Here is a 12024-nt window from a genome sequence, read left to right as displayed (position 1 = left end):
ATTTGGAAGAAAATGATTAACTTAAATGTGCACCTTGTTAATCTGCTCTCTGATTTGCTCTGGTTTGCTCTGCAGACCAGAGATACAGAAACAGAGCCCATCTAGGAGGCTTCTCCATGGTGGCAATAAATAGCTTGTTTTCCAAATAAATTTATTTTTCGCTCCCCCTGTGATTTGTCCCTCCTGATTTCTGACCTGGAGGGATTAGAATTGAGTGTCTTATTACATCTACTGCAAAATGAATTTTATAAAATAAGTGTAGATTTTCACTAGAACCCAAATTAGATCAACCTCTTAGTTTAGGATTTCTAAAAGAAGAGGGACTACATAACAGTAGTTACTCCTGGGCACTCTGCAGTCAGATCTGGTTTTGAATCCTCTTATAACTGCAGCATTGGACAGGTCACATTTCTAAACCACAAGTGTTTCATCTGGAAAATAGTGATAATATTAGTCCTCAAAATAATCCACAATAATCCTTAAAATTCGAAGTGTAAATGAATGAAGCTATGAATTTTGAATGTGATGATGCATAACTTAGCACACGGAACTTAGTGCAATATTTCCTACAAAGCAAATGTTAAATGTGAGTCTCTTGTCATTGTTTTTTCCTCATTTACCTCTTCCTCTCCTACTTTCTCTTCCTACATTTCTGCCCATTAACAAATTCCATGTTTATCACTTCAGTCTATTGGAATTTTTAAATAGAATATAGAGGATAGAAAGAATATAATTTAGATTTTTTCTATTGTTGCTAAAACTTTGAGAGTCTAGGGCTCAGACTTTCCCACCTCAGGCTTTATCTCCAGGTACTGGGTTATTTTTCCTTTTAGCAGCCATCGACAATTATACTTGGCTATACACGTGAAGGGATTTCAGGTGAATTTCCGCGCCTCTAAAAGAAACATCTCAGCTCCCATAATCCACTGTTCAAACAAAGGGAGTACAACCTGGGGGCAACTGCGTTGTTAATAGCGTTAAAATATTTTGAGGGCTGTGAGGCTGTCAGCAGGGATGGAGCCTAGCTGGAATGCCTAACAGAAAGCTGGTGCATATCATATTCAAAACAGTAGGTGCAGAATATTTATCTTGGTGAGAAGAGAATGACACGTATCCTGTGTATTATTTCTGGGATAGAGACATAGATTTCATTCCAGGAGGACAGCATGCCACAGAAGGGACAAAATTCTGACTGTATCGTGTCGTGCTTTCCTTTGCTGTCTTTGGGAGAAAGCTGACAAGTAGAATCTTAAATTCTGAAACCATGGGTTATGCTTAGAGGAGCAGAGGCTGGCATAGAAAATTGACTTCTCCCTTCCTCCCCCTTCACTCCCCCCAATACACGTGGATGAATGTTCCAGATAATCTCTTTCTCTGCAGCGTGCTTTATATTAACAAGAGCCAGTCTGTTTTGCCTACTGAAAAGAACCTATGATTTTCAGTTACTGAAATTTATTATATTAAATGTTTCAACTATTTATGTCTTATTACTTAGCACAGAATATTCTCTTTTGCCGAGCATGTTTCTGCCAGTGCTTTTCATAGCCAGAAAGGAGAAACATACTTTCTATGACTCTTATTCCATGAGGACTTCCCTTTTTATCTTATTCATGCATAAACACACTTTCCTGACACATTCTGGTGCCCAGGAATCAAAATGCAAATGTCACCTAACAAATGACTTAAAATTGATTGTTCTGCGGTCCATCTTACTCAGGCATCGGCAGTGGCCTTAGGTCAGGCAGGTTTTTTTAATAAAGAGGAAAAAAAACACTTCTTAGTCATGTGAAGGCAAAGCCTGAGGAGGATCAATTTACCTCAACGTAGCTTTTCTATTTTAAAAAAAGGGAGAAAGCAAGCAAGGCGGCACTTTAAGGTACAGTGTCATGGCAAACAGAGTGAAGCTGTTTCTTCTTGAGCTCTGTAAACTTCGTGCTTCTGTTGCCGAGAGCCCTGCAACTCAGAAATCACTGTGTCTGCGTTAGCTCATGAAAATGTATTTGGCAATAAAATGGAAACCCAAAATAGTGGACTTCCTTATATATTTCTGAGAAAGCCCGTTTTGCAGGAAGAATCTAAGCATCAAGGATAAAGATTGCAAAATTCCTTTATACCCAGGTCATCCAGGCTCTAGAGCCCATCCATGGCATTTCTGTGGGTATTTGGACATTCAGGAAGAGCTCTGGATGTGGCGGGAGCAAGAATTGCAAATGCAGTGCCGAACTGCAGGGCAAATGTCTAAGAAAGCAGGACGCTTTGTGGGGTGAACCTGCTATTGGGCATTGCTTTGGCTTAAAGGTTCCTGGTGATACTTGGAAATGTGGCTGGGAAGACTGAGTAATTAATCAGAACCTTTGAAAGTTTGTTCAAGTTAGTGTGGGGATGGCATGATTTTAAAAATAAATGAAGTCCAGGCAGGGCTTGTCATATTAGATAAGGGCATCTTGGCAAATCCCAGTGGTAAATACCTAACCATAACTCAGTAGTAGATATCAGGAGGAAACAATGGGACTTATAATGTTCTAGAGTTGGGACATCTGGGTGGCTCAGTGGGTTAAGTGTCAGATTCTTGATTTTGGCTCAGGTCAAGATCTTGAGAATTGTGAGTTTGAGCCTCATGTCAGACTCTGTGCTAACAGTGTGGACTCTGCCTGGGATTCTCTCTCTCTCTCTCTCTCTCTCTCTCTCTCTCTGCCCCTGCCCCACTCCCACTTTCTCTCCATCAAAATAAGTAAATAAACTTGAAAAAAAAAAGAAAACAAATAGTAAGCAGGGAGATTCATATTAATATAACAGCCTTTATTAATATCAAAAACTAAGTAATAACATGAAGAAACAATATATGAGATTGAAGAAACAAAACAGATGAACATAAGGAAGAAGGGAAAAGAGAGAAAGGCAAACAAACCATAAGAGACTCTAGCAATAGAGAACAAATTGAGGGTTAATGGAGAGAGGCAGGTGGGAGACGGACTGGATGGGTGATAGGTACTAAGGAGGGCACTTGTGATGAGCCTTGGGTGTTGTGTGTAAGTGATGAATCACTAAATTATATTCCTAAAACCAACTGCAGTGTATGTTTAACTAACTGAAATTTAAATGAAAAGTTGGGGAGGGGGGGGAAGAACATATGCCCAAAGAATGAAAAAAAAATTTTAAAAACAGTATGGTTGAACTAAGGAACAAACTAAAGCATCGATCTTTCCCCCAAATACATCTAAAACTGAAAGTTTGGGGAAAATTGAAAGGAGAGGATTTAAAAATATGTAGCATGTAAACACTAACTTAACTTTAAAAATGTCAAAATATTGCAACTTTAATATTAAAAATGCACATAGTAAGAATTAAAAGAAAGCTCAATGGTTAAATTTCTGGTAAGAAATAAAGGAAAGCTTAGGATGATTAAATATATAATTAAACAGTGAGATAAGACTACTCCAAATATCCAGACCTATGAATATAGCTTAAAAGATACAAAGAAAATTTTGACAGAAATAAAAGAGCTATATATACTTTTTTTTCACAGCTTTATCAGTCTTTCAGTTAAAAAAATGATTAGTAGTGATATAGATGACTAAATGAAGATAAGCAAATGTGGCCTAAGTTATACTTAGTGAGTAATGTACTAAAAATCTGTAAAAATATACATTATTTTTAAATAACTAGAAAATGTTAATCAAAAACTAGCTGTGTATTAAGCCACAGAATACTCTTTTACAATTTCAGAGAGATGAATTATCAACAGTTGACAGTATGTTCTTTAACCACTGTATAATTAATAAAGCAATCCATAATATGGGAGATAATTAGTAAATTACTATAAGAAACATACTTGCAAATAATCCATGTGTCAAAGGAGAAGTCTCAGGGAGGGAGCGTTCAGCTTTCTCCATTCTTTCAGCTTCTAGCTCTGTTTTTCACGCCAAGCACTACAAGGGTAACCCTATACATTTATAGTTTAACGGTAAGTCAGTGGTCACCTGGTTGGCTCAGTCAGTTGAGGGTCTGACTTTAACTCAGGTCGTGATCTCATGGTTTGTGGGTTCAAGCCCTGCATGGAGCTCTATGCTGACAGCTCAGAGCCTGGAGCCTGCTTTGGATTCTGTGTCTTCCTCTCTCTATCTGACCCACCCTGGTCGCTGACCCACTCTCTGTGTGTTTGTCTCTCTCAAAAATAAATAACGTTAAAAAAGAAAAATAGTAATTTTGGCAACATTTAAATGAATAGTTTGTGGATCCTCTTTTTTGTGTCTCCCCTCCATCTATATTTCTCTCCTTAATTATCCAGTTCCTTTAGTTCCATTCTTTGCCCTCTATTAGAGTGAACTGCAACTTTCTGCTACTTAGACCAGTTGGGTTTAAGAGTGCTCTCTGCTAAATGCCTCAATTTCCCCAAGGCAGTTCTCATCTTTCAACTGTCAAGTTTCTTCTAGGTTCTGCTTACTTTCCTTTTGATTATTTTTAATGCCTTTAAACACCTCATTTAAAAAACATATACTTTGCCGTGATTTTGAGATTGTTATCCATGGCACATTAGCCCCACTAAGCTACTCTGCCATTTATCAGAAACTAGAAACTAGGGCTCATTTGTTTCCATTTCTATAATTTGGATTTAAAATTGATAAATTCATCAATTTGTTGTATTGGGGGGGCATTAAGTTCGCATATTTCCATAACAAAAAGATCTTGATCTGTTTCTCTGATTTGAATTTTGTGGGGGACGAGTTTGCCACTTCATGCATTTTGTGATCCATGAATTCTTATGCACTCTTACTCCCAGTATGTAGGAAGTTTTGCTTTTTTATGTGGTCCAACCTAACCATTATTCCATGGCGCAGAGAACAAGGCTAGTTTAATTATCTTTGTGCTCAAATAGGCTTCTAACATATTAATGGTTGTTAATGCTTTGATTGCTTTTATTGAAGAAATATTATTTGAAACCAAATGGACTCTAAGTTTCTGTTTTCTTTCTTTTTTTAAGATTATAAAAAAGAAAGAGGACGGAGTAGGTAATGATGAGTATGTTAGATCAATATGTAATTCTGTGATTTGTCAAGAATTTGTCATAGCCACTGATTCCTACAACCATGTTTTGCAAATGTCAAAATTCCAGAGATGGCAAGATTAGAACTACCAGATCAATAAAATAGTATTTAGGAAGAGTTTATTGTGCATGTAAGAACAGTTCATGAACTAAGAGCTTTCAATTCAAAACTGACAAGAATCCCAGGGGCATGATGTTAGGGGTGGCTTATGACATCAAAATTGTGGAAATCATTTAACTTGACAATAGGGATTTTCAAATGGCAGGGGATTGGTTAAACGTAATTTTCTCATACCATTTTAGGAAGATAACTTGTTTCTTTTATGATATTCAGAGGCATTTACAAGAAATAACTTAAGTTTTGCTTATGTCCATGAAATAAGCTAGATTTTGTTTTGCTAATGTTTCTTAAATGGTTTTGTTTGCCTGGGAAATTTTCAAATCTGGTCTCCATTTTGTATTTAGGTTAACACAAGCCATAGAAATGCAGCATTAAATTAGGCTAACCATTGTTTTACCACTGTTGATTGTTGGATTAAAAATAACATCTATCAGATAAGATAGTATAAGATTTATGACATTTTTGTCAGTAGGCATGGGGAATGGATCAGCTGTGTCAGTGAGAATGGCAAACTTGGCATTACTTTGCATAATTAAATTATACTGAAAATTATCTATTTTTTATATTTATATTTTTATTGTGGTATTTTCAACAGAGCTCTTATAAATGGTAAATGGCAGAAACAAAAAAAAGTTTAATAGAGCCAGTTTGTTTTATTTTCAGTGTTTTGACTATGGGGTTTGAATCCTTTTATTATTAATGAAAAGCTGTGGTTCATGTATTTATTTCCATTTAGAAAGTATAACAATGTAAAATGAGTTGGCTTAAAAAATGATTTCATCCTATTTGTTTCAGAATACAATAATTGAATACAAACTATTAGACATAGCTCTCAACCAAGTGTTTGTATCTTCTCAAATTTTATGTTGAATTTCTAACTACCTATGGGATGATATTTGGAAATGGGACTTTTGAAAGGCAGTTAGGTCATGAGGGGGAAACTTCATGAATGAAATTAGTGCCCTTATCAAAGAGATTCCAGAAATCTCCTTTGTCCCCTTCTGCTATGTAAGAACACAACAAGGTGAATTAGGAAGTAGACTCTCATCAGGCATTGTATCTGCTAACACCTTGATCGTGGACTTCCAGCCTCTAGATCTGAGAAGTAAATTTATGTTCTTTATAAGCCATCTGGTGTCTGGTATTCTGTGATAGCATCCTGAATGCACAAAGATAGACATGAAAAGAATTTCAAAAAAGCATAATTTCTTTCTAGTTAAAGGGGTATCTTAATTAAAATTAGAGAATTAGAATTAATTAGAATCAAAACATTCTTCACTCTGACACACAAAATCATAATAATTGTGTCCATATAATGAGCAGTTAGTCTTATTGATGTGTATTTTGGTGTGAATCAACAAGCTTCTGAAGTGTTTGGACTTGCTTTTATTCTTTATGATAGAGAATATTTCACTAACCACTGATACCTTAGTTTTTGGTTTTTGGCCATGGGTGAGAGTTCTTTGTTTTAATTTGCTTTAATGTTTTTATTTATTTTTGAAGAGAGAGAGCAACAGATACAGAATCCAAAGACAGGCTCCAGGCTCTGAGCTAGCTATCAGCACAGAGCCAACATGGGGTTCGAACCCACAAACCATGAGATCACAACCCTAGCTGAAATCAGACACTCAACTGACTGAGCCACCCAGGGTGCTCCTCATGGGTAAGTGTTCTTATTCTTGCATTGAGGCTGGGCAGAGCTGCAAGTGAGGAAAGAAGCAGCAAAAGGGAGGTGACTTTCAAAGATAGCTGGGATCCCCAGAAGTGAATTTGAAATTATAATCCTATTTTGGTCCCTGTTTTTTATTTCCTATGAAAAGATTGATCTGTAATAGTTATGGTGATATATTATTTAGTATGTCTTTTGACAAGGTACTCTAAACTCCCCTATGAGGACTACTGTGGAAGGCATTTCCAACAAGATAACTGCTACTGATTGAATTACTAAGCACAAAGAGAAGGAAGCTAGGATTAAACATATATTGGCATATATTTGTTTTTTGTTTTTTGGTGAGATTTTTATTATTTTTGTTTTGTTTTTTAGCTTTTCCATACTATAACCATTATTTGAAGGGTCACACAAAATAAAGAACAGAAAATCTAGAAACAAAATATATCCTAAGGAAACCAACTAACAATTTCTCTATCGAAAGTATGGCGCAGATCTAGCTACTTCCTCTATAGAGGATCATCCAAATGGTTTAAAGATGAAAACAGGACCTGCAAAGAGGAACAATGCTTCCCTGGCAGGGAAAGTGGTTGGAGAGGGAAAATTTCAGCAAGGAAATCAGATTTTCCTTGTTCTTTCTGGGCTATTGAGGAACAAGTGCACTAGCATCTGAACTTCCCAAGCACACTGTATTTGTTTTAGTTCAAATAGCAGCTTTACAATTTATTATAAACACAAATGTTGTGAATGGAATGATGGGACCTATTTCATGTTTCGTTTTTGAGAAGTAAATTAGTTTCTTTATGCAGTGTTTCTCCATGTGTATTCCTTACCAACTATAAGCAAACATCAATGTCAAAACCATAGATTTGAACCTAGGTCTGGTGAAATAGATATTCAGATTGGGGAAAGGGTTGGTTTCTGTCAATGAATATTTTGATAATTTGTACAGGTAATTTTAGGCACATTAAAGTTTATATACCATGTGGAAAATTCATCAGTTCAAGTGATTTTTTTTAATGTTTTTTATTTTTTTTTTTGAAAGACAGAGAGAGACAGCGTAAGGAGGGGAGGGTCAGAGAGAGAGGGAGACACAGAATCTGAAGCAGGCTCCAGGCTCTGAGCTGTCAGCAGAGAGCCGGATGCGGGGTTCGAACCCATGAACCGTGAGATCATGACCTGAGCCAAAGCCAGATGCTCAACCGACTGAGCCACCCAGGCGCCCCATGATTTTGTATAAAATATATATTAAATGCCTAATATGTTCAAGGAGGCTTAATAGACATGAAGTTTACAAAAAAAATAAAATAAATAAGGGAAGCCTTCAGCCCACTTAGGAATGTACAATATGGTTGGAGGTATGAGTCATATAAATACCAAATTTGTATAAAAATTAAATGATATATAAAACTGCATAGGATAAATAATCAAATGGCATAGCTTTTCCAGTTGGGTGCAATGATATTAGTTATTATAAGGATTAAAATGAAGTAAGGTATCTTCTCAGATTGCCTTGGTTAAGCAAGGCTCAAAAAAAGGATCAAAATTTTGGTACACTTGGGCGACTAAGTCAGTTGAGCATCTAACTCTTGATTTTTAGGCTCAGGTCATTATCCTAGTTCATGATTCCATGATCACATTGGGGCTCAGGGTTGAGGTTGGAGCCTGCTTGTGATTCTGTCCCGCCCTCTGCCTTTCTCCCCCGCTGATGCTCTGCCTCTTTTCTCTTAAAAAAAAAAAAAAAACAACAAAACAAGGTTTTAATATTTTTCTATTTTTTCTACTTAAAGCAGTAATTTTGCTATATGAAAGCTTACAATAAATATTTTCAATACTAATTTTCATAGCTTGCCTATAATATTCCATTTGTACTAAACTTCTAGGACTCAGTTAATCATATTACTTCACATATACGGAGTGAAGATTGAATGCACTTTATACTCCTTTACCGAACATGCACTTTAATACTCATGAGTGGTGAATCCTCTGAAATTTACTAGCTCATTTGTCTCAATAGGCAACTATGACAATTTGGGAAAACTCATTTACCTAACAGATTTCCTCTTGAGATTGTTTTGGTTGGTGACACATGCATTTGAAAGAGAGGACATTATTTATGTCTCTATGTCAAAACAAGGAAAGGAAATAGGGAGGAGTGCTCTGCTCTCCAGGAAGACAAAATTAATTCCAGTATATATTTTAATTTAGATTAACTTCATAACCATCCACAGTCCCATTATTCCTCATCTCTCCTTCCGTTCATTCAAGTGATTGCATTTCTTTTCGCATAAACTTTGCATTACATTTAATTCTGTAATCTCAGTAGAAGCAACATATCTTTTCATTATGCACCTTTCACCGCTCCCCTGAAATTCTCCACAGAGATCAAGTCATATAATCATAACAAAAACTAATCAGCCTCCACTTGTGAGAAAGAAAGTATGTCAGGGAAAGTAAATAGAAGCAGTAAATCAGGAGACAATTGAGAAGGAAAACAGAGCAAGAAGGTTACTAAATAATCCAGAAAGCGGTGGGATCCCAGGCTCTCGCAGAATTAACCTTTGCCACTTCCTATGATGACATTCTTTATTGTTCAGATGCTTGAAATACGTTCTGCCTTCTAATTAGAGTGGGAAGAGTAAATTTTTCTTCCTCTTCTCTAAACAAAATCGAAAGTAAAAATAATCATTATTCTGTGTTCCCATTTTGCCCTCAAGTAATAAATGCATGGAGAGAGAGAAAAAGCCTTTGTTTGTCTCCAGCTATTGCTTTTTCCTTTTCCTTTCCAATTCACCTATTAAAACATTTCTTTTATTAAATTAATGATGGAGCGTATTATGGCTATTTAGTATATTCACAGGAGTTCTTGAATTATATTAAATCGTGTTAAGGCAATTTAAGGCCATTATTTTAAAAACAAAGCGTGAGAGGGTATAGTATTAATTGTCATGATTAACAGTTATAATTAAAAACTTATTATTTATAGCTTATTGCCATTTTCTTTAGGTTATGCTAATATATAGGCATTTAAAATTACCTGGCTTTAATTGTATTATGAGGATGAAAAAGAATACATTGTAATTAACTAATTTAATCGCTCATTTTTCCCTTAAAGAGCTTACTTTTTATCAAATGAGAAATAGTTGTTTCTATATTATCCAAGATATTATTGTTCTTCACAGTTTTCTTTTCTCCTAAATTAAAGTAATAAACCCAAGTTATAAACTAGAATGGTAGAAAAAAGACTGCATGATAACTTATGAAGGACAAAAATCGTCAGTTCATTTAGAGTTATCGATTGGGGTGCCTAAGTGGCTCAGTTGGTTAAGCAGCCAAAGGTTCAAGTTCAGGTCATGATCTCTGGGTTCATGAATTCATGAGTCAAGCTCTTCACTGGCAGTGAGGAAGAGCTTGCTTGGGATTCTCTGTCCCTCCCCCTCTGCTCCTCCCCCACTCACTCATTCTGTCTTTGAATGAATAAACTTAAAGAAAAAAAGTTATTGGCACCTGGGTGACTCAGTCAGTTAAGAATCTGACTCTTGCTTTTGGTTCAGGTCATGATCTCATGATATGTGAGATCAAACCCCACATGCTGAGTCTGTGTATGATAATTCTCTTTCTCTCCTCTCTCTGCCCCTCCTCCATTTGTGCTCTCTTTTTCTCTCAAAATAAATAAATGAGCATAAAAAAGTTATTGATTATATGGCATCAAGAACATGGGGCAAAGAATTTTGTGACATTGCTCTTCAGTTAGTTAGTCAGATACAAGAATTATATCCCATAATTTAGTTTTTATCCCTAAACCATTAGCTAAAGGAAGGACCAAAGCATGAGAGTGGATGGATTTGTGTACCCCCATCTTCACTAGAGGAGGTGGCAACAAAAACATAATGGGGATTTATCTTAATGTCAAAAGAATTAGGTTAGAATTTATTGCTGCTGATTAACCTGAATACTTCAAGTCATTTCTCCACTTTCCTCATGTGTAAAATAGAAATAACATTACCCCTGCAACTAAAGTCGAGACAAATGTAGACTATAATCCCATATAGTTCACATCCCTTGTACTATTTCTATGTAAAGGATTTTTACTAGTTAAGCATGTGTTTCAACAATCAATTTTCTTTTAATAGAATAATGAAGTAAAGTTAGATTGTGCATCTTGCTGGACAATTTTAAGATCTATACCAATAACTCTTTCAAGATTCTGTAATGTTTCAAAGCCCGGTACAAAGTACATCTGGGAGAGAGAGTGTATGTTGGGAGGGAGTATAGACCAATCACATTTATGAATATTTTATAAACATTTAAAATTATATAGTAGGTAACAAAATATAACAGCATAATGAAATGGAATATTAAGGAGAAAGTCCTGAACAAAGATATTTTATTCCAGGAATAAAATGATATTTCACTACTAAGAAATTTATTAATGCATTTAGCTTATTAATAGAAATTAGAAAAAAATCATATGCTTATTTCCATAGAGTCAGTATAGGAGCAGAGAAAGCATTATACAAAAAAGCAACATGAACGTTAATTAATGTTAAAAACACTCAGTAAAATAGTAATTGTTAGATATACCTTTGACGTGCAACAGACATACACATCCACACAAAAACACAAAAACATCTCCATAAATTCAAGAGGGGAAGCTTATTTAATGGACAATATTAGAAACTTCTCCACCAAAATTATCGAATAGGTAGGGGAAGCCACCATCTCCAGGAACATTTAATGATTGATAGGAAATATTAGCTAATACCTACAGTTAGACAATAGGAAACTATTAAAATTGTATGAAGTAGAAAGGCTAAAACTGTCTTATGTGCAGATGATACAATTATGCATTTAGAAATTCCAAAAGAATCAATGATAAAACTATTATAAACAAACAAATAATTCATTCAAGTATCAGGCAGTGTAACGCTAAAGACAGGCTTTCACTGCAGATTGTTAAACATTCAGGAATTTAACAAGCCAGTGGCAAACTATTGAAAGTTTGAAACTGGAACAGAGGAATTATTTATTCTACAGAAATTAGCAAAATCTACAAATCAGCATACTATTTGTAGCAGATAATAAAATCAATACACAAAAATCAACAGCATTTACGAGTATTAACAAAAAGTAGAAAAAATATATACTAGAAAAAATGATCATTTTTATGATAGGAAATTAACAAAAAAT

The sequence above is a fragment of the Suricata suricatta genome, chromosome 9, assembly GCF_006229205.1.
Source record: "Suricata suricatta isolate VVHF042 chromosome 9, meerkat_22Aug2017_6uvM2_HiC, whole genome shotgun sequence".
Lineage (NCBI taxonomy): Eukaryota > Metazoa > Chordata > Mammalia > Carnivora > Herpestidae > Suricata > Suricata suricatta.
This window is presented reverse-complemented; position numbering follows the sequence as displayed.